Source organism: Symphalangus syndactylus, chromosome 11 (genome assembly GCF_028878055.3).
Source record: "Symphalangus syndactylus isolate Jambi chromosome 11, NHGRI_mSymSyn1-v2.1_pri, whole genome shotgun sequence".
Taxonomy (NCBI): Eukaryota; Metazoa; Chordata; class Mammalia; order Primates; family Hylobatidae; genus Symphalangus; species Symphalangus syndactylus.
This window is the reverse complement of record NC_072433.2, coordinates 43,251,577-43,272,330: the sequence shown is the minus strand read 5'-3', so window position 1 is coordinate 43,272,330 and position 20,754 is coordinate 43,251,577.

Below are 20,754 nucleotides of genomic sequence, written 5' to 3'. Positions count from 1 at the left end.
GTGGGTGTGTGGCAGGTGTGTGTGCAATGTGCACACGTCTGCATGTGAGCACGTGTGGGTCCTACCAAATGACCCCAGGTGATGGAATCTGGAATGGATGGGGACAGGGAGTGGGGCAGGAGCCCAGCAGTGTCAGCTAGTTAATAGATAAAACCCATTCTTCGGGATTCTCATTAGGGCGCTGAGGTCTCCATCCACTTCAGACTCAACTCCATCCACTTCAGACTCAACTGTATCCATGCAGACCTCACTGAGGGCTTCCAGCAGGCTGTTCTGCTCCCAGCTCTCCTGGGTGGAGTGGGCATGGGTTTTAATTCTTGCCCAGAGCCCTGCTGACAGGTGGTGCTCTGTCTGGAGGCAAACATGGGGCCCAGCTTGGTGGAACCATTTTCAGCAGTGTACCCCAGTGAGTGCTTGGCCTTTCAGAGCATAATTTCTCTCATGTGCACAAGAAGGGGTGGGTCAGGATGGAGGCGGTTTCCAAACACCAGTCTTCCATGCCAGCATCTGCCCCCTGGCCTTGGCAAAAACCAGAACAATAAGGACAATGCCGTAAGTTGTTCATGAAACTAAATGCATCCAGTCTAATGGATTATCCTTTATACTGAGATGCCGTCCTTCCTTTTTTGATATTCAAATGCCCTTTGAAAATCAAATGATAGAAACTCTGTGTGTGTGTGTGCACGTGTGCGCATTTGTATGCTTGTGAATAAAGGCAGGCTAATGAAAGAAAGGCAGTGCTTATCATAGTGTGGTCTGAGAATGCCTGGAGGTCCCCAAGACACTTTCAGGGGGTTTAGAAAGTCAAAACTGTTTTCATAATAGTACTAAGATGTTATTTGCCCTTTTTACCATGTTGACATTTGCACTGGTGGTGCAAGAGCAACCGCCAGTAACCTGCTAGTCTGGTAGCACGCATCAGGCTGGGATGTTCTTGCAGTAAAACAAAAAAGCGAAAAAGAGACAATGTTGCTTAAGAATGTCCTTGAAGCAGAAAAATTTATTAACTTCTTCATGTTTCAACCCTTGAGTACAAGACATTTTAATATTCTGTAAAACCAAGTGAAGGTGTGCATGAAACATTTACCCTGCATACTGAAGTATAATAGTTGTCTTAAGGAAAAGTACTTGTGCAATTGAGTTGTTAGCTGACCTAGCTGAACATCATTTTTACTTGAAAAAGGAAGACTAACAGAAGAATTATGGTTATTCAGACTCAAGTATTGGTAGACATTTTCTTGAAAATGAATAAAGTGTGCCTGTCACTTCAAGGAAAATAATGGACCATATTTGTCACCAATGATAAAATTCAAGCTTTCAAGATAATGGAGATAAATGCCTGGAACAGAGTGGCTGTCCAATAGTCTGTCTTTCCCCTCTTTCTCCTACTCCTATTTCCTCCTCTTCTTCTTCTTTTTTTTTTTTTTTTTTTTGACAGCGTCTGACTCTATCGCCTAGGCTGGAGTGCACTGGCGCCACCTCAGCTCACTGAAACCTCCGCCTCCCAGGCTCAAGCCATCCTCCCACCTCAGCCTCCTGAATAGCTGGGACTACAGGCACACACCACCACACCAGTTTATTTTTGTATTTTTTTTTTTTTGTACAGACGAAGTTTTGCCACATTTCCCAGGTTGGTCTTGACTTCCCTCTCTTCTTGGTAGAGGTTAGCTCCTTGGCCCTGGCTGGCAAAGTATCTGAAAATTGAGCATGAGATGGGGTAGGAGGTATTGGTTTGGGCACAGAGTAAGCTGCTGTTAAGAACAGTCCCCCAAATACAGCAAGTTCAACAAGATGGAAGATTATTGCTCTCGTGGAAAACTCCAAGCAAGGAAGGGGTCTGGGAATGGAAGGCAGTTTGACTCCATGAGGCAGATCAGAAATTCAAGTGACTTCCATCTTGTGCTCTACCCTCTCCATGGCGGAAGCTGGATCTCTGTGCTGTGTCTATGTTTCAGTCTGCAAGAAGGCAGGGAGAAGATGGGAAGGGCTAGCTCACATCGCTTCTGCTCACATGCCATTCACATATGGCCACATGTAACTGCCTGGGGGGCTGGAAAGTAGTGTAATTTCTAGCAATGTGGCTATTCTATGACTAAAAAGAATAAAGGGAGAATGGATACTGGGAGATGGATGAGTTTCTGCCACAATATGAGTGGGGTAGGATCAGAAGAGAAAAATGTGGGAATAGCAGAAATGTGGCACCTATGAGCTCACAGCTTCAAAGAGATGCTCAGGTGAAATCCCAGAGAGGCCCACCTAGACTCAGCACCCTGGTGCTGCTACCTCTTCTCACCTCATCAGTCTGTGCATGGTATGTCGGCCATGTGTCTTTGTGTTTCCTCCAAACATCTGAACATGGTGGATCTAGAAGGCACTTTAGAGATCCCCTTTTATTCTATAAAAGGAGAGGCAGAGCCCCAGAGACAGAAGACTCATGACCAACGACACACAGCAAGTCAGAGTTGGGATTGGGACTAGAACCAACCTTTCCCACTCCTCAGGCCCATAGCTCTCTTGCCATAGCCCACAATATCTCTTTGATGATGCACCAGGCCCATTCCCTTCTGATACATCTTATGGCTCCCTCCCTGAACTGACCACCTGATTCCTTATCCTATGTTACCTTGAAAAGCATGAATATACGTTAAATAGGAAAGGAATGAAGCAAACATGTATCACACAGTTGAAAAGAAGAATAGGCATAGGCATGTAGTGCAAGAAAGGTTATTCAGGGAAGAGGCATTTCCATCCCTTTTTATTCATACACCACCCAAGAGTCTTTTGAATGCAGGTGCAAAAATCCCACTGAAAACTGCTTACAAAATTAAGGAGGATTTATTGGCTTATATAGTCTCCAATTCCATATTTTTAGAATGGGTCACTTTTAACACCCTACTCCTGATACCAATTTCTACATCACTTGACATGACTTGTTGACAAGCAGCAGCAATGGGCTCTGACTAAACTGAGACTTTTGGGCATTTATTGGAATAATCCTGGGGTGGTCTCTATGAAAGGACTGAAGAAAGGGCTGAAGAACGAGATCTGGAACTTATATCTCAGAGGATATCAGCAGCAGAAGAGTCTGCTACCTTCCAACCCTGGGTCTGTATGCAGAAGCCAAGTGTGGGCAAAGGAATTCTGGTTGCATGCCTACCCTATCTGATACCAGAAGAAAATGGGGTAAACATGGAGACCTATGACAGATAAAAACAATCAACATTATACCTTTAATTTCCCCTATAAATGCATACTGTCATTATCCACACTTGCTTATTAGATTTGTATTTTTTCTCAAGTTTTAACTTATAGAAATATGTATAGTTCTTATTGATGGCATCTTTCTAATGGGAGGCAGTACATGTAATAGAACTTATTGGCTCAATACTTACTAACTACATAACTTGGGCAAGTTACTCACTTCTCTGAGACTTGATTTCTTCATTTTTAAGATGGGGATAAGAATTCCCCTACATCTTTGTAGGGTATTTGAGATCATTAAGATAACTAATGCATGAAAGGATTTTAAAGTAGAGTGGTGACCATTTTTATCATTTAAATTTTCGTCTCTCTCTACTGTCTTTGGCTGGATTCCCGGAAGCAGACTCTTAGAGAAGGAAATGTATAAGGGATGAGAAAGTGGGGCAGGGAAGGGAAGCAGATCAGGCAAGGATCCGATATCAAGCAAAGTCCCACAGAGGGTAATTTTGGCTCAATTCCACATGTGAGCTTTGGAGACATACGAGTCACAACTCAGAGTTGCATGAGCAGGGAACAAGGGAGCTGGGGTATTGATACCCCCATGTTGCCAATCATTGGTTGCAGTGTCTGGCAAGCTGTAGAAAGCATTCTGACAATGAGATGCAAGTGTTGGCTGTTGGGAGTCAAAGCACACTGGGGATCAGGAAAAGGAGCAGAGGAGATATGGATGAAGCATGCTACCTATCCTCAGTGGCGCTCATTTACACGATAGACTTGAAGGGGGTTTTAACAAAGGGGCCAGGGTTAGAGAAAGCATGAAGATGAGACTCAGCAGCCTGTCCCATCTGGGTCAGAGGTCACTCACTCTGACTCCAGGACTTTTTTCTTGGAGCTGCCAATTTGCAAAATATTTCCAAATAGTAGGCTCAGCAAACTTGGAAAGGCAGGATGCTCAGCTCAAAAGCTGACAGTAATTGTTTAAAATATGGGGTTGAGCAATCAGGGATTGTCACCTGGAAGCCTTTTGCACCACGGCATTTTGCCAGCAGGCCCTGTGCTGCATCAGGCTGCACACGCTGGCTCAGGCTCACAGCAGTGCAAAGAAATGAGTGGTTGTTTCCACGGCCCACGTTTTGAGGGTTTAGAGGCAGGCTCAGATTTCACAGTTGGCAAGAGGTCCCTCTGCTCAGGTATTCTCCCTGTACTTCCTGATTACCTGTAAGACCTCAGGCATTGACCTCAGCACTGGGGAAAACCTCACGTCTCACAAGACCACAGATAACTCTAGCTCCTGCGCTGCATCAAGAAGGACAGGCAGATCAAGCATGTTGGAGGCATTGAGAAAAGAAATATCACTTTCCACCTGATCAGGAAAGGTCTCAGAGAAGGGGTGGCTTTTGAGTTGTCCTTGAAAAGAACAATCAAAGCATCTTATTTAGCCAATAGTCTAAAAGTTATGTATTTAATATTTATTTTAAGAACATTCACATGGCATTTACTACATGCCAGGAAAAGTTGAAGAGCTCTACACATATCAACTCAGTTCCTATTTGTAGGGAATGTGAAGCTTACTGGGGATGTTTGTAGGGATCTTGGCTGCCCAGTGTGGGACCCCTGTCCCCTTTAAGTGTCTAACACATGTTCTCCTTCTCTTTGATGGCCACGGCATGGCTGGCCAATGGGATGCTTCCCTCTCCAAAGGAGCAGGGAGAGCTGGAGATACCCTCCTTGCAAACAGCAGCTTGAGGCTCCAGCGCCTGGTGCACAGGTAACAAGTGGTGGTCTCTTTCTCCACCTCAACTATGCCTGTGGCCTCTTCTGGCCCTAGCCACACCTGCCTGACTTTCCCTGCTTTCCGTTCATTTTTTTCTCAGTTTGATTTTACAGCCACCTTGGAGTCCCTTTTCTTTTAGGGTTCATGAGCATTGGATTCTGTTTTAGCACCCGGAACCTTGATTGGTTCAGAAGAGGAAGCTGGGAGATGAGGCCAGATGGAAACAAGACCAAGGAAGGTCTCAATTGCCAGATGAATCGTTTGTGACTTTAGCCTTTGGTCTAGTGGTTCTTAAGCAGGGACATGCTTTAGGATCATCTGATACTTTGGTTAGCTATTACCACAATAATGCTGCATAAAAAGTGACCTCCCACCCCAACCAGGGCATACAACAACAAAAATTTATTTTTCTCACTACAGGTTTGCAAATCACCTGGGGTGACTCTGATGAACTTGATTAGTATTGGCTGAACTTGGGCCAGGGTATGGGATGGGTTCAAGCCTGTTCTGTATGCCTGTAATTTGGGGACTTAGGTTGAAAGGGTAGTGTCCATCTGCAGCAAACTCATGGTGAAGAGCTGGAGTGCAAGAGATAGGAGTGGAAATGTGCAGTGCCTCTTCAGACCTTGGCTTGGAACTGGCACAGCATCACTTCTACCCATATTCAACTGAGCAGAATGCATCACACAGTCAAGTCCAACATCAGTGGTGTGGGGTAGTTTGGTCTGCTCACAGTGAATCATGATACAGGGAGACAGGGAAGAATTGTGGACTAATAATTTAATCTGTCACACAGGGGGTGTCTTTTCACAGCCTGATATCTTGATTCCAACCCTCTGAGTGGAATTTTTTTTTTTTTAAATTTTTTAGAGACAGGGTCTTGCTTTGTCACCCAGGCTGGAGTACAGTAGTGTGATCACAGCTCACTGCAGCCTCAAACTCCTGGGCTCAAGTGATCCTCCTGCTTTAGCCTCCTGAATACATGAGACTACAGGCATGCACAACCATGACCAGCTAATTTTTATTTTTATTTTGTGTATAGCTGTAGTCTTGCAGTGTTGTCCAGGCTGGTCTTGAACTCCTGGTCTCAAGTGATCCGCCCGCCTTGGCCTCTCAGGCATGAGCCCCCGTTCCCAGCTGGAATATCTGTATTTTGAAGAAGCTGCCCTGGTGATTCTGACGTGCACTCTCACAGGGTAAGTACCAAGTACCGCTATGGACAATGAGAAGCCATTGAAGGCTTTTGAGCAGAAGAATGACATGAGCAGTTCTGGGCTTGGAAAATAACCTTGGGAAATAGGTGGCAGTGGAGGCTGGCAGATCTGTTAGTTAGCAAACTTGCAAATGACCCAGAAGTGATGATGAGGACTTGAACCCGGTGTTCCGGGCACCTATTGCTGTGTAAGAAACCAGCACAAGACTCCACGGCTCAAAACAATACCTGTTTTTTTGGTTTGTTTTTTTCTTTTTTTGAGATGGAGTCTCACTCTGTTGCCCAGGCTGGAGTGCAGTGGCGCGATTTCGTCTCACTGCAACCTCCACCTCCCAGGTTCAAGCAATTCTCTTGCCTCAGCCTCCTGAGTAGCTGGGATTACAGGCGCATGCCTCCACACCTGGCTAATTTTTGTATTTTTAGTAGAGATAGGGTTTCACTACGTTGACCGGGCTGGTCTCGAACTCCTGACCTCATGATCCGCCCACCTCAGCTTCTCAAAGTGCTGGGATAACAGGCGTGAGCCACCGTGCCCAGCCAAAACAGTACCTGTTTTATGAGCTCTTGTGACTCTGGGCTTGGCTGGGCTCAGTAGGGTAGTTCTGCTCCATGGGACTGCAGTCAATGGAGACCCATTTGGGCCAGACATCCTATATGGTGCACACCCATGGCTAGCAGCTGTGGCTGGCTGTCTGCTAGAAGCTCAACTGAGGCTGTTGACTGACACACATACATGACCTCTCCATGTGGCTTGAACTTCCAGCACAGAAGCTGGGTCCTGAGAGAGAATGTTCCAGAAGTGTGCATTCCAAGAGGGAGAAAACAAGAGCTGCTTGTCCTTTTAAAGCCTAGGGCAGCACGAGCATGGCATTGCTCTACCACATTCTGCTAGTTCAGTGGCCACAGGGCCAGCCCAGAGGCAAGGGCTTCATGGGGAGAGTGATGAATAATGTATACCCACCTTTAATCACACCTGGACGTAGCAGTGCTGAGGGAGGGATGCAGACTCAAGAGAGGTTTAGGGAGAGTGGACAGGACTTGGCATCTCATTGTTCATGGAAGGAAGAACTGGGGATGCCAAGAAGGTGTTGCCCTGAGCATCTGTCAGGATGATCACTTCAATCCCTAGAGCCAGCCATGCGTTCTGACATGGGACAGCCTCTCTGCTAGGCGTTGCATGTGTTCTCTGGAAGGGAAAGATGATTGGCACCTTTGCCCAGGACACTCACAACCCTACTAGCACTGCATCCTAGTCAGATGAGCCAGGCTTCTCATAGAGCACTAATGGAAGCGGGCTCAGGACAGGTAAGTTTTGATAGCAGACGAGATGGAAAAAGAAAAATACTGGATGCTCCTGGGAGTTAAGAGCTGCAGAAGCCAGGATGGGATGTGGTACGCACAGGTCAGGGAGACAGACAGAGACTGGCCTCTGATTACCCTGAAGCATTAAGTTCTTGCAGATGTTATCAGAGACTGAACTACTCCCCTGCCAGGGTGGCACAGGCCTCCCCCCAGTGGTGTCAGCTGATCCAGGTGGGAGTCGGGATGGCAGCATCACGTCATGATTTCCCTCCATCCTTGGCCCAGGGCCATCTGGTGAAAGATGTCCTATAGTTCCGCTCAATTGGAGGGAATCCAAAAATCACCTTACCGAACATCATTAAGGCCAAGCCTTAAAGGGCAATCCTCAGGCAGTGTATGATATATATTTTTATTTCTTTTTTCACTAAAGTATTTTTTTCTCCTCCAGTTCCCTGGCTAAGCTGGCTTTCCTTCAGATCTGGGGCTTCTGGTCTCGAGGTCACCTGTGTTTCCGGGCCAAAGATGGTTGTTAACTTGTTCCTCGGATTGTTCAGTTTCTCATTCCTGTGCTTTGACCAAGAGGCCAAATCCATCCATTTAAAGTCATCTCCAAAGACTGGGCTTGGTTCCGGACATGGTGGGACTGGCTCAGGCAGGAGGCTGACTCAGCCGTGGGAAACATTAATGCCTGCCCATGGTCATTCTCTTCCTTCTGAATGCCAGGCTTCTGGGGATTAGATGTAAGGAAACTTACAGAGGCGTCCCAGGGTCACCACTTATAAATCATGTGACCTTGGGCAAGCTATTCCATAAAATATGAGACTCGCTACCTCCATCCATAATGTTAGACTAAGGCCTCTCAGGCAGACCCTGAGTTCTATGCATTGGACAGACCCTGAATTCTGTTATGAGGACAATGCACCTTCCTCAAGTAAGATAATGTCCCACATCCCTCTTCCTTTGGGCGACTTGATTCTTCCCATCCAGACTGTGGTTGGGGTGTGGTCACCAATCAACTCCATCTGGCCACAGGATTGGGCAAAAGACTCAATCCTGTGGACTAATCAAACTGCCAGAGTGATTGGTCCAGGAATAGACACATGACCCAAGTTCCACCAATCAGATTCCTTCCCTAGGACTTTTTTCACCTGAGCTGGGGAAGAATTATCTTTCCACTCTCAAAGCAAGGTTGTTAGGCTCTAAGACTGAAGCTGCTCTTGATCTCTTCTCCCAACACCTGGTTTACGTGAGCCCATAAGTTTCCCTTCTTCCTGGACTAGTTTCAGTTGGGTTCTGACAGTGTACCTTACAATCAAAAAGTCCTGAAGAAAGTGTTACTTTTTGATGCTATTGTAATAATGATAATAAGAGCCGCTTTATTATATGCCTCTGGTTTGCCAGGTTCTGTGCCAAGAGCTTCCATATATTATCTCATGGCTTACCTCAACCTGTAGTTATTTGTGTGCCTGGTGGCACTCCCCGACTGCACCTAATCTCCTGGAGGTTGATTTCATCTCAACATTGCCCAGGGCACCCCGCTTGGTGCCTGTCCTGCACCTGATGCATGGCAGCCTGACAGCCCCTTGGGGGTCACCTTGGAGGGCCACACAGAGACACGCAGTCTGTCACCACACATGTTCCACAGGTCACATGGAGTTGGCCCTCTGGCCAGAGGTTGGCTGGGGACTGATCTTCATGGGGTGGCTACATAAAAGTGGGAGCCCTCCCCACTCCTGCCCCTCCTGCAGACCCCAGCCTCAGCCCCTTCTTTCCTAAGCAGGCTTTCCTATTATTATTTTAACAGCTAGCTCCAGAATTTTTTCTGGATACTGCATAGAGGGTATGGGGAATAAGAAACTTGCTGCTCCTGCTGAGCCACCCGGGGTGAAGGTGAGACCTCCCTAGGGCTCCAGCTGGCTTGCGGAGGAAGAAGTAACATCTATGCTGGGACTGACAGGTGGGCAAGAGTCAGGAGTTGGGAGAGCAGAGAGGGGAACCGCACGGAGAGGACCCAGGCTCAAGAGGCTGCGTGGGCACCTGAGGAACTGGCCAGATGGTGGAGCTCAGGGAGGCCTGGGGTGCGAGATGAGGAGGAGCCTAGACGTCCCAGCACTGGCTTTCATTATTCTAGCACATCTCAGGATTTTTTAAGAACAGAAAACCTGGAATTTATATTGGCAACGAAAAATGTTTGAAATCTAAATTATTTTCATCTGAAGCTAGAAATATCCAGAATGGGCCAGGTGCGATGGCTCATGCCTATAATCCCAGCACTTTGGGAGGCCGAGGTGGGTGGATCACCTGAGGTCAAGAGTTCGAGAGCAACCTGGCCAACATGGTGAAACCCCGTCTCTGCTAAAATACAAAAATTAGCCGGGCGTGGTGGCGGGTGCCTGTAATCCCAGCTACTTGGGAGGCTAAGACAAGAGAATCTCTTGAACCCAGGGGGCAGAGGTTGCAGTGAGCTGAGATCGTGCAACTGCACTCCAGCCTGGGTGACAGAGCCAGACTCCGTCTCAAAAAAAAAAAAAAAAAAGGAAAAAGAAATATCCAGAATGTTACATGCGCACTCAAGCACTGAATTGAATGAAGTACTGGTTTTGATGGTAACTACAGCTTTCCATTGTTTAAAACCCTTTCAGGCAGGACGTGGTGGCTCATGCCCATAATCCCAATGCTTTGGGAGGCTGAGGTGAGAGGATCATCTGAGCCAGGAGTTCAAGACCAGCTGGGGCAATGTAGCAAGACCGCGTGTCTACGAACTTACAAAAAAATTAGCTAAGTATGGTGGTGCATGCCTGTAGTCCCAGTTACTCCGGAGGCTAAGGAGAGAGGGTTGCTTGAGCCTGGGAGGTTGTAGTGAGCTATGATCGTGCCATTGCACTCCAGCCTGTGTGACAGAGTGAGGCCCTGTCTCAATAAATAAATAAATAAATAAATAAATAAATAAATAAATAAATAAAACCTTTCAAAATATCTTATTGCTGTTTAGTTTCCATTTTCCAGGTTTTTAATGAGGCTAAGGAGCTTTTCAAAGGTTCACTCTTCCTCCCTAGCCATTTGGGCTGTGTAGTTCAAGAGGACCCATAGCATCCTTTTACAAAGAAGAAGGTTAAGGCGCTGGGGGAGGAGCAGGGAGCACAGGAGGAAGGAGCTCCCAGGCCCCGTTTTCAGCCCCTCCTTCCTCTCCTCTTTTCTTTTTTGAGGCCTACTCCATTCTCTTAGGGCCTGACCCTGACCTGCCAACCCCAGATAAGGTGTTGCGACTAGGCCCTCCTTCCCCCAGGGTTCCCCCTGGGGAGACCCAAGGCAATGGATGGAGAAGCATTGGCCCCACCCCATCTCCTCACCCCACTCAAGGGAACAGTGTCTGAGGACAGGCGGCAGCAGGTAGCGTGGCCCCACCTCACTTCACATTGCAGGGAGCTCTGTCACTTTGCTCCTGTGTTGCAAATGCCACTGGAAAGGCCAATGCTGTGCTGCCCAGTGAGGTCTTCAAGGTGTTGGCCGGATGCTTGAAGAAAGTGGAAGCCATGGAAGGTTGTATGCAGGAGAGGGGCATGGCCCCTTCTGAGCACGTTTCCACTGGTGGGAGGCCATAGAGAGAATGATAAAGAAGGAGAATGAGGCCACGTGGATGACAGCTAACCCCTGCTGAGAGCCCATTCTAAGCCATGCACTGTATGCCATTTACAGGCAAAAGAAGTGAGCATGAGTAGGTGGTCAAGGTTGCCAGCTGTCAAGTGGCAAAGTCAGAGCCATCACATTTCACCTGAGATTCCTCCCCAGATGTTTCAGGCATGTTTGATTTGTTTCCTAGCAGTAACTTTGCAAGGATGGTCCTACTGTCCCCATTCACAGATGGGAAAACTGAGGGCAAATGGTAGAGCCAAGTAATGAATATGTTCTGCTTGATCTTTACTTCTCTTGGATACTCAAGGAAGACAGCAGGTCTGGGCAAAGAAGGAAGGTGTTTCTTCACCAGAAGCAAAATTTGTGTTGGAAAAGGGATCTTAGAAAAGCTCCAGCCTTGACATTCCTGGGCTCAGCCTCAGGGCTTTATACATACTTTGATGAACACTTAATAAGTTGCAATTTTTCTGTTCTACCACAGGGTCAGCACATACAGTTGTACAGGTTATGCACTGCACAACTCACGGAGTTCCATGGCCTAAACCTGAGGGACCCATCTTGCAGTCCCTGAGATGGTGTGGAGTGGCGTCCACATATGAGGGCTTTGCTGACAAGTAGTGGGGTTTGAATCTAGTCTTTGTTACTGGATTGAGGAGCTTTTTCTATTCTCCTTGATCCCATTTCCTCATCTGTAAAGTGGAGATGGTATCATCATCTCTTCTCCCTTGGGGACTGTCAGGATAGCAGGAGAGAACACACGGCATATGGCCCTTTACACAGGGCCTGGTGCTAGTGGGGTAGAGTTCAGTTTCTCATACTTCTGTTTCCCTGAGTGGACTTGAGGGCAGGCAGAGGCCCTGTGTAACTCATTCCTGCATCCCCCGCGCCCAGCGCTGTCCTTGCACATGGGAGGGACTAGGCACCCATTTGCTCAGGGACCAGAGAAATCATGCTGGAGGCAGCGAGGGGATTTGGGGAACACCGGGGCAGCAGGCCCCAGTCCGGCATCCCCACCCCTCCTTTCCCCTCTTGGAGACAGCCTGGTCTGGGTTATTTCCCTTCCCAACACTTCCCTGCCTCCAGGGCACATTTTCTCTGGGTGAGTCCACCCAGGCAGAGGGCAAAGCCGGCAGGGGCAGGCACAGGCTGGATTCCTGCAGAGGCGCGCATTTCATTTGGCCTGCACCATGGCTTCACGTTTTTAAAATTAGTTGCCGATATTTTACAATTTGGAGATTTCACCTAGAAACCTGGATTTTCAGCTATTCTTGAAAAATCAAAAGATCTAGCAGCCCTGGGCCTGCAGCTGGCAGCTGGTGTGCAGCAGCCACTGTTCCTTTGTGTTGGGTGTATGCTGCTCAGTTTGCCACCAGATCCACCTGGTCCAAGTCCCCCTCCCTTATGACTCCTGCCCTTCCCCTGGTGAACCTGCAACCCCTGGCTCTATGGAGCGCCCAGGCCATCCCATTGACCTCACAGGTCTTGGTTTGGCAAATCATGACCATGCCAGGGTCTTTGCCTGTGGAATGAGAATCTGTGGGGGTGCCCTCCAAATGTGCCAACCAATGCTCACGACCAAGCCTCCAGTGTAACGATCTGCCCACTTTCTCCTCCTCCCCCTGCCTCCGTGAGCCAGTAAAGCTGCTGCCCTGTTTTGGGACACAAACATACACACGTTATTAGAACCTCAGATCAAAGGCGGCGTCCTACAGCCTGCCTCTCAATGGTCCCTTTGTGCAGGCGGAAGCCTGCGAGAGAGTTAGAATCCAGGGAGAACAGGAGGGGCTGGAGTGGGGGCTCAACACAAAGATACTTGTCACCCGGAGAAGTCCGCAGAAATGATGTTAAAAGAGGCGCCAGGTGGAAGATGTACCCCGGCTCGCTGCTGGAAGATGCAAATGGAGAATTCTTAGTTCTGCAGAGGAGAAGAAAACACCCCTGTCCCTTGTGGTTTCAGAGGAAGGGGGCGACTGTGGCTGCCCACCCCCTCCACCAGCAGCAGCCTCCGTCTGCCTTCCTGCCCTCACCAGGGGTGGATGTGATACAGGCAAGGGCTTCTTGGAACAAAAAGGTGACAGTAACCTTGTCTGGGCACAGAGTCAGAAGAAACAAAATGATGTGGGAGGGGTCCTGGGGAAGGCCAGGGGAAGCCGTGGGGGCAGCGTCACCTCTGGCCAGATGGGCCTGTGTGTTCAGCCCTTCAGGCCTGCAGCAAAGCATTTCAAAAGCCCCTACTGTGTGCCAGCCACAGTGTGATTCGAGGCAGGAGCAGAGAGGATTAACTCGGGGTCAGGACCTCAGCGGAGGCAGAGAGGGCGACGCTGTTCTAACCAGGGCATCAGAGAGAGCTAGCATCTGCTGAGGTCCCCTCGGCTGGATGCCCTAAGCGTTTTACGCACATTGTTTCATTTATCTCTAGGGTTGGTTTGAACAAAGAAGTGCTTTGAGAGTTCAGATGTGGAGCCAGGAACCCTGCCTGCCATGGGATGCAGGGAGAGGGGATGGCGAGCAGGTATGGAAGACGGGGTTCTCTAGGAGGGGAACGGAAGCCAAGAGGCCGCTGAGGTGCTGGGATGCGCAGGAGGCAGGTGGAATTCACGGGTGTCTGTGGCCTGTGACACTTGCCAACCTCTCATCTTTGCAAGGCCCTGGGGCTCTCTCCTTGGCCCTCTTCTGTTCTCTGTCCACAGTCATTCCCCAGAGCATCACATCCAGTGTTGGGCTTTCAATTCCATCTGCATGCTTATGATGCCTGGGCACATATCTGCAGCCTGCAGCTTGCTTCTGTACTCTAGGCTTATAGATCCAACTGGCCACTCGATTGCACTGCCAGGACACTCAACGGTTGTCTCAAAATAACGTGCCAAACGGAGCTCCCCTTCTTCCTTGCCTGGCAGACCAGCTCCACCCGCAGGCTTCCTCATCGCAGTTCACGGCAGCTCCATCCTTGGAATTGCTTAGGCCCCACATCTTGGCGGCTTCCTTAGTTTCTCTCCCACTCCGCGTCCAATACATTTGCTAATGCTGTTGCCTCTAATTTCAAAATACATTCAGCGTCCAACTTCTTTTACCTCCTCCACTGCCATCACCTGGTCTAAGTCGCCATCATCTCAGGCCCGGCGCCCCACCATAGCCCTGTGACCCACACTTATTCTCAACACAGCAGCCCAGTTACTCGGGTTACTACTCTCTCTTTTTTTTGAGACACGGTCTCACTCTGTTGCCCAGGCTTGAGTGCAGTGGTGCAGTCTCAGCTCACTGCAACCTCTGCCTCCTGGGCTCAAGCAATCCTCCCACCTCAGCCTCCCTAGTAGCTTGGAATACAGACATGCATCACCATACCTGGCTACTTTTTAAAATTATTTTTTGTAGAGACAGGGTTTTGTCATGTTACCCAGGCTGGCCTCAATCTTCTGGCTGCAAGGGATCAACCCACCTCAGCTTCCCAAAGTGCTGGGATTACAGGCACGAGCCACCATGCCCAGCCACAACTCTCTTCCAGTAACTCCTGTCTTTCTCCAGGAAAGCTGAAGTTTTTGATGAGACAGACCTATAAGGGTCTCATGATCTGTCCCTGTCACCTCCAACCTCATCTTCTCCCCACTACTCCCAAACTGCGGTCTCTCTGCTCCAGAGCCAGGGGCCTCTTTGCTGTTTCCAAAACATTCCTGGCATATCTTTACCTCAGGCCCTTTGCACATGCTGTTCCCTCTGTTTCTTCCTCATTTTCAAGTCTTTGCACAAAGCTTATCCTCTCTGACCTGTCTATCTAAAATCATTAGCTCCTGCCCTGGTATTTTTTTCTTTCTCTTTATCACTTGAATTTTTTTCTCCCATAGACACACCACATATTTCACTGACTTATGTATTTATTGTCTGTCTTCCTCCATGAGAATATAAACTTCATGAGGACAGGCATTTTTGTCTGTTTTGTGGACACAAGAGCCCCCAACAAATCTTCATTGAATGACATGATAAATAAAAGAGAAACACCCACCTTTATTTCTTGGTTGCCTCCTCCCGGACTTTGGCCTCTCCATCTCCTCCCCAGCACTGCTGCTTACACGAAGCAAGGGCAAGCTATGTAACCTTGGTTGCTTCTGAGAAGGCTTAACTTTCTAGAGCCTCCAAGTGTGTGTGGTCTATACACCAGCACCATCAGCCTCACCTGGGAGCTGGTGAGAAATGACTCTCAGGCTCCACTCACACTACATCTCAACAAGATCCCAGTGAATTCATATGCACATTAAATTCCAGGGAGACCTCCTCTAGGCTATTTGACCCTAGCTCAAGAAAGGGGGATTAAGAGTCTTACAGGGAGGGATCCAAGGTCAGCACATACAGTTAGTCAGGGACCAGTCTGTCTGTGTCTCTTTCTCCATGGGGTTTACTATCATTGCTTTCCCCTAATGGTTCTTACTCCTGCTTCTTCCTGCTTATTTTTCAGCCCACAGCGACCCCAAGAAGCAGCTCCAACCCCTGGGACTATGGAGCTCTCCAGCTGTAGAGACCACCAGTAAGTGGACTGCAGGCCCCTGGCCTCTCCATTCAGATTCTGCAAAGAGATCCTGGTGAGCTGGGACAATGTGTCAGGCATCCAATCAGCTCTGGTTAAGGGGTGAAAGAGTCAGGTGTTACCAACATGGTGGCGAGGGCCACCTTGAAGCTGTGTTCTGTGCCATGGAAGAAGGAGGAGGAGGAGGAAGCTAAGCTGAAAGGGAAGGCAGGTGATACAGGAAAATTAACTATGAGCTTTGCTATAGTGACCTCTTTTCCTTCACTCCTTGAGCTGTGGCCTTAAGAACTGTGTACCAATGGGAGGCACTTGCATAGTAAGTGTTCAATTGCTGAACACTTATAGAGGGCTGTAAGTGGACAAATATGTCCAAAAACACATGAAATACACACCATCACACTTGCAGATGGTCTCCTTCAGGGAACCTTTACACACTGGCTCTCCCCTCACTGAGCTTTCCTTCCTATCACCCTCCCAGTCTAGGCTTCTGGAGTCAGTAGTTGGAATCTCAGATGGGAAGAAACCTTAAAAGTCATCTGGTCCAGTATTTTCCAAAGCATGTTCCATGAACTTGTTTTCCAGAAATGGTTTCCTGGTCTGGTGAGTTTAAGAAACCCTGCTTATGACGATGCTCTCCTCTTAGAGAATCACAGAGCTTGGCTACTCAATGAAAGCTCTGACAAGTCCTGCAGGAAAAAACTTGTCTTCTTTTGGCTAAGCTAGGGCTGCCCAAAGTTTCTCATGGAGTCCTTTCTTTTACATAATAATAGCATCTCACAAACCAGTGGTCAGGGAAACCCATTATGGGAAATGCTAATCTTCTGGACCCTTCCTTCTATTTTACAGGTGGAGAGGCTGTGTGGTGGTCAGGTTGGCCTCATGTAACTGAAAAACAAAGGCTTGAAAAGATAGGGGCTTCTTTTGCTCTTTTGTTAACGAAGTCTGGGAATAGTCAAAGACTGGTGTTGTGACTAGAAAGGCTTCTGATATGGTTTGGCTCTGTGTTCCCACCCAAATCTCACCTTGAGTTGTAATGATCCCCATGTGTCAAGGGCAGGATCAGGTGGAGGTAATTGAATCATGAGGGCAGTTAACCCCATGCTGTTCTTGTGATAGTGAGTTCTCACAGGATCTGATGGTTTTATAAGGGGCTTTACCCCCTTTGCTTGGCATCTCTCTCTCCTGCTGCTATGTGAAGAAGGATGTGTTTGCTTCCCCTTCTGTCATGATTGTAAGTTTCCTGAGGCCTCCCCAACCATGCAGAACTGTGAGTCAATTAAACCACTTTCCTTTATAAATTGCCCAGTTCCAGTATGTTCTTGTAACAGCCTGAGAATGGATTAATATAGCTTCTCTGCCCAGTGTGAAGAAGAGCAGAGAGGCAGGGCTGGGAGGAGAACAAGACGCCTGCCAAGGAGATGGTGAGGCTGGGCTGGCTTTCTCTCTCCTCCAGGTTCACCTGGGAAGCCTGTGCTCTAAACTTGCTCAAACATTCTGAACCCAGGAGGAGTTGGTGGCACAAAAATTCAATTCAATTCAACCAACATCCAGACTGTACTCAAGCAGCAGTCTTTTGGCCCAGTCATCTCCAACCTCATCTTCTCCCCTCTACTCCCAAACCATGCTCTCTCTGCTCCATAGCCAGAGGCCTCTTTACTGTTACCAAAACATCCATGGCAGTCCCCACTTCAGGGCCTTTGCATGTGCTGTTCCCTCTGCCTTTAGTACCCAAACGGAGTGGCTTGGAGACTCCAGCCCTAGTTCTTGGGGAAGCCCAGCCTCCTCTGTCTCATATCCAAGGCCTGATGCCTCCTGGCTGCCTCTGGCTCCCATCTTTTCTCCTGCAGGATATCTCCACTCTGAAGATTGCTATTGGCCCCATTAATTATCTGTAGGAGTCATCTTTCTGATTCCTTAATTTTGTCCTGTGCCACTAAGCCAGGGAAATGGCTAGGATTTTGCTGAGGGCTTGGAGTAGCAAAGGAAGAAGAGAGCACTGCCAATCGCATGTTAGAGCTCACTGTCCCAAAAGTGAATTGGCCAGTCCTCACCTTGCTGGCTGTGCCTTCTTAGGCCCCATTATCACTCTCTTCTCATGCTGTTTCCTTTGAGACCTTTCTTTTCCCTTCCCTCCAAAATGCCTGATATTTTCTCATGCAGAGTAGTCTAACTTTCCCCTCCTCACCCAAACTAGGCTTCCAGGCCCCTTAGCAATGCCAAAACTCACCAGGGAACTATAAAATAAAGCAACTCCAGGGATCCAGGAGGAATCAGTGGAGACTTGGGAACTGATTTTCTCCTTCATATATCCCAGATCGTATTCTTGGCAGTACTCCCTCCTTATTGACCACAACATGCTCCTGGCTGAGGCTGGGCAGAGAGAGTTTGTCTCCTTCCACAGCAGGTGTGATGGCACCTGCTATAGGCAGTGCTGTGTTCGGCATTGCATTCAGAGATGCAAGTAAGGCAAGAACCCTGGCCTTAAGGAGCCCTGGCTCCAGGAGGGAAACTTAGCCTCATCCATAAAAAATAAGTGGAGATGGGAGGGGGCAGGGAAACCTTGGCGAATCAGAGCAGAGAAGAGCCCTTCAAGTTGGAAGGTCAAGGAGGGCTTCCTTTAGGAAGTGGCATTTGAAGGGGCCAGATCAGATGGCTTAACTTCGGGGACAAGCATTGGGGCAGCCAACTCAGGTGATGTAGTTTTTTTTTTTTTTTAAATCTCCCAGCTCTATGTCTGACAGATTTCACCTAAACCAGCCTTGTTAAATCTCAAGCCCCATGAAACCCGTTTCTGTTATAATCTCTGTCTCTTATCTCTTCCTTGCCTTCCTTTCCCATTCTCCTCCCCCAAAGGATAGGAAATCTTCAAAGAAAAAGATGTGTCACTGTAAGTATACAGCCCAAGAAATGGGCCAGATAAATTATTAAAACACATAAAAAGACAGTGAGTTATGGGGTGGGAAGCCCTCAGAGGCTGAATGGCCACCCCAGGTGGACAGCATGCTGGTGGCCCCTGGAGACCCCCTTCTCAGAGCCCTGGACAGGCTAACATTTTGCACAAGGCCCACCCCTTGGGTTCTCACCCCAGATCCGGGTAGGGGTGTCATGATTCCAATAGCAGTGAAGTCCCACACGCCTGCTGGGCTGGGAGGCACCAGGGTGAAGGTGGAGGGGGGCTTTGTGTCTGGGCTGGACATTTGGGATTTACTCCCCTCAAGACTCAAACTGCTAACTGCAGTTTTAGTTCTTGCTTTTATCTCTTTTTGAACTGTAAAAAGAATTCCCAAGGGGAAGAGGGGTTACTTTTTTCTCATGGAAGAAGAAAGCCAGGACCGGTTTAAGAAAGTAACCAACTTTCTAAGCACTGTGAGAAAGGATGCTCCAAGTTTTGCTTTGATTTAAAGGCACCCTGGTACCAGTAGGGAGGGGTGAGAAAGGCAAACAGGAACTCCAGATGAATTCCATTGCCTTTTGAGGGGTCTGAAAGAGGGTGCCCACTCCAACTCAGATGCTCAAACCCCTGCCTCCCTCCTACACCTGACCCCTGCAGTTCTGCCCCAACTTTTCATGTTCCTACAGCTCAGGGGTTCTTACTTCAGCATTACCCACATTTGATGCTGGATCATTTGTTCTGGTGGGGTGGGGGGGCTGCCTTATGCATTGTGGGATGTGTAGCAGCAACCCTGGCCTCTACCCACTAGATGCCTCCAGGCATTACCAAGTATCCCCCAGAGGGCAAAATTGTTTGCTGCCAGGTCCTTATGGGATGGAAAGAAAGAAAAATGGCCTGTTACCCCTGGTGTAACTTACCACACTGTTTACTCATTCATTGTGTTTATTGTTTCTTGCCTATCTTCCCCCTGGGTGAGTGGGAGTTCGATGAGAGTGGCAGTTGTCTATTTTGTTCACTGATGTATCTTAAGTGCCTAAAACAATGGTTGTCACATGGCTGGCCCTTCATATTTGTTTCCAGATGGGAGACTCTCTTTCTATTGGTGGAACATTAGTTTTGCACTGTGTTGGGACAACCTGATGCAGTGAAAATAAGCCTGGGCAATTAAATCAACAGATTGGAGTTCAGTTCCTAATTGGGTCATGGATGAACTGTGTGACCTTGGGCAAGTGAATTCACCTCTCTGAGTTGAATAGGTTCCCTCCTTTCTAGAACAAGTATGAGTCTGCATCAGAGAGTGGTTGTGAGGACTACACATGATGGAGGACGAGGACTGGCACATCAGAAGTACTGAATGAAGAATTGTAACATAAAAATGACAACAGTAATATATTTTTGTGGTTTCAGCACTCTTCAAATGAAACCACCCAGCCAATAGGATTTTAATGTAGCTGCTTATAACATTAGCCTTCGTTTCCACCAAAAAGGGTGTGTAAAAAAGGAAGCTTGGAAGATGAAAGTAAGACCCTTGGATGAAGAGATTTATGACTCTGGGGGGCTGTGAATTCCTAATGTCCTTTTGAGACATGTAGATCTTCTGGAGTGATGCTGCCCAATGCAGTAGCCACTAGCCAAGTGCAAATGATCACTTGCAATATGGCTAGTCTTTGAGATGTGTTTTAAGTGTAAAATATACACTGAATTTTAAAGACTTAGCACAATACAGAGAAGGTAAAATATCTCATTATATCTTCAAATTATACTATTTTGGATATACAGTGTTCCCTTGGTATCTTTGGGGACTGGTTCCAGGATCCTAGAGGATACCCAAATCCCCAGATGTCAAGTCCCTTATATAAAATGTCCTGTAGTATTTGCATATAACCTACACACATCCTTCTGAATACTTTAAGTCATCTCTAGATTCCTTGTAATTCCTAATACAATGTAAATGTTATGTAAATAGTTGTTATACTGTATTAAAAAGTTTTTTATTCTTTATTTTTGTTGTATTATTCTTTTTGCATATTTTCAGTCCACAGATGGTTGACGCCGCAAATGTGGAACCTGTGAATAGGGATGGCTGACTGTATTGAGTTAAGCGAAGTATATTATTAATATTTCATCTATTTCTTTTTACTTCTAAAAGATGCGGCGACGAGAAAATTTAAAATTACAAATGTGGCCCACATTATATTTCTATTGGGCAGTGCTGCTCTAGA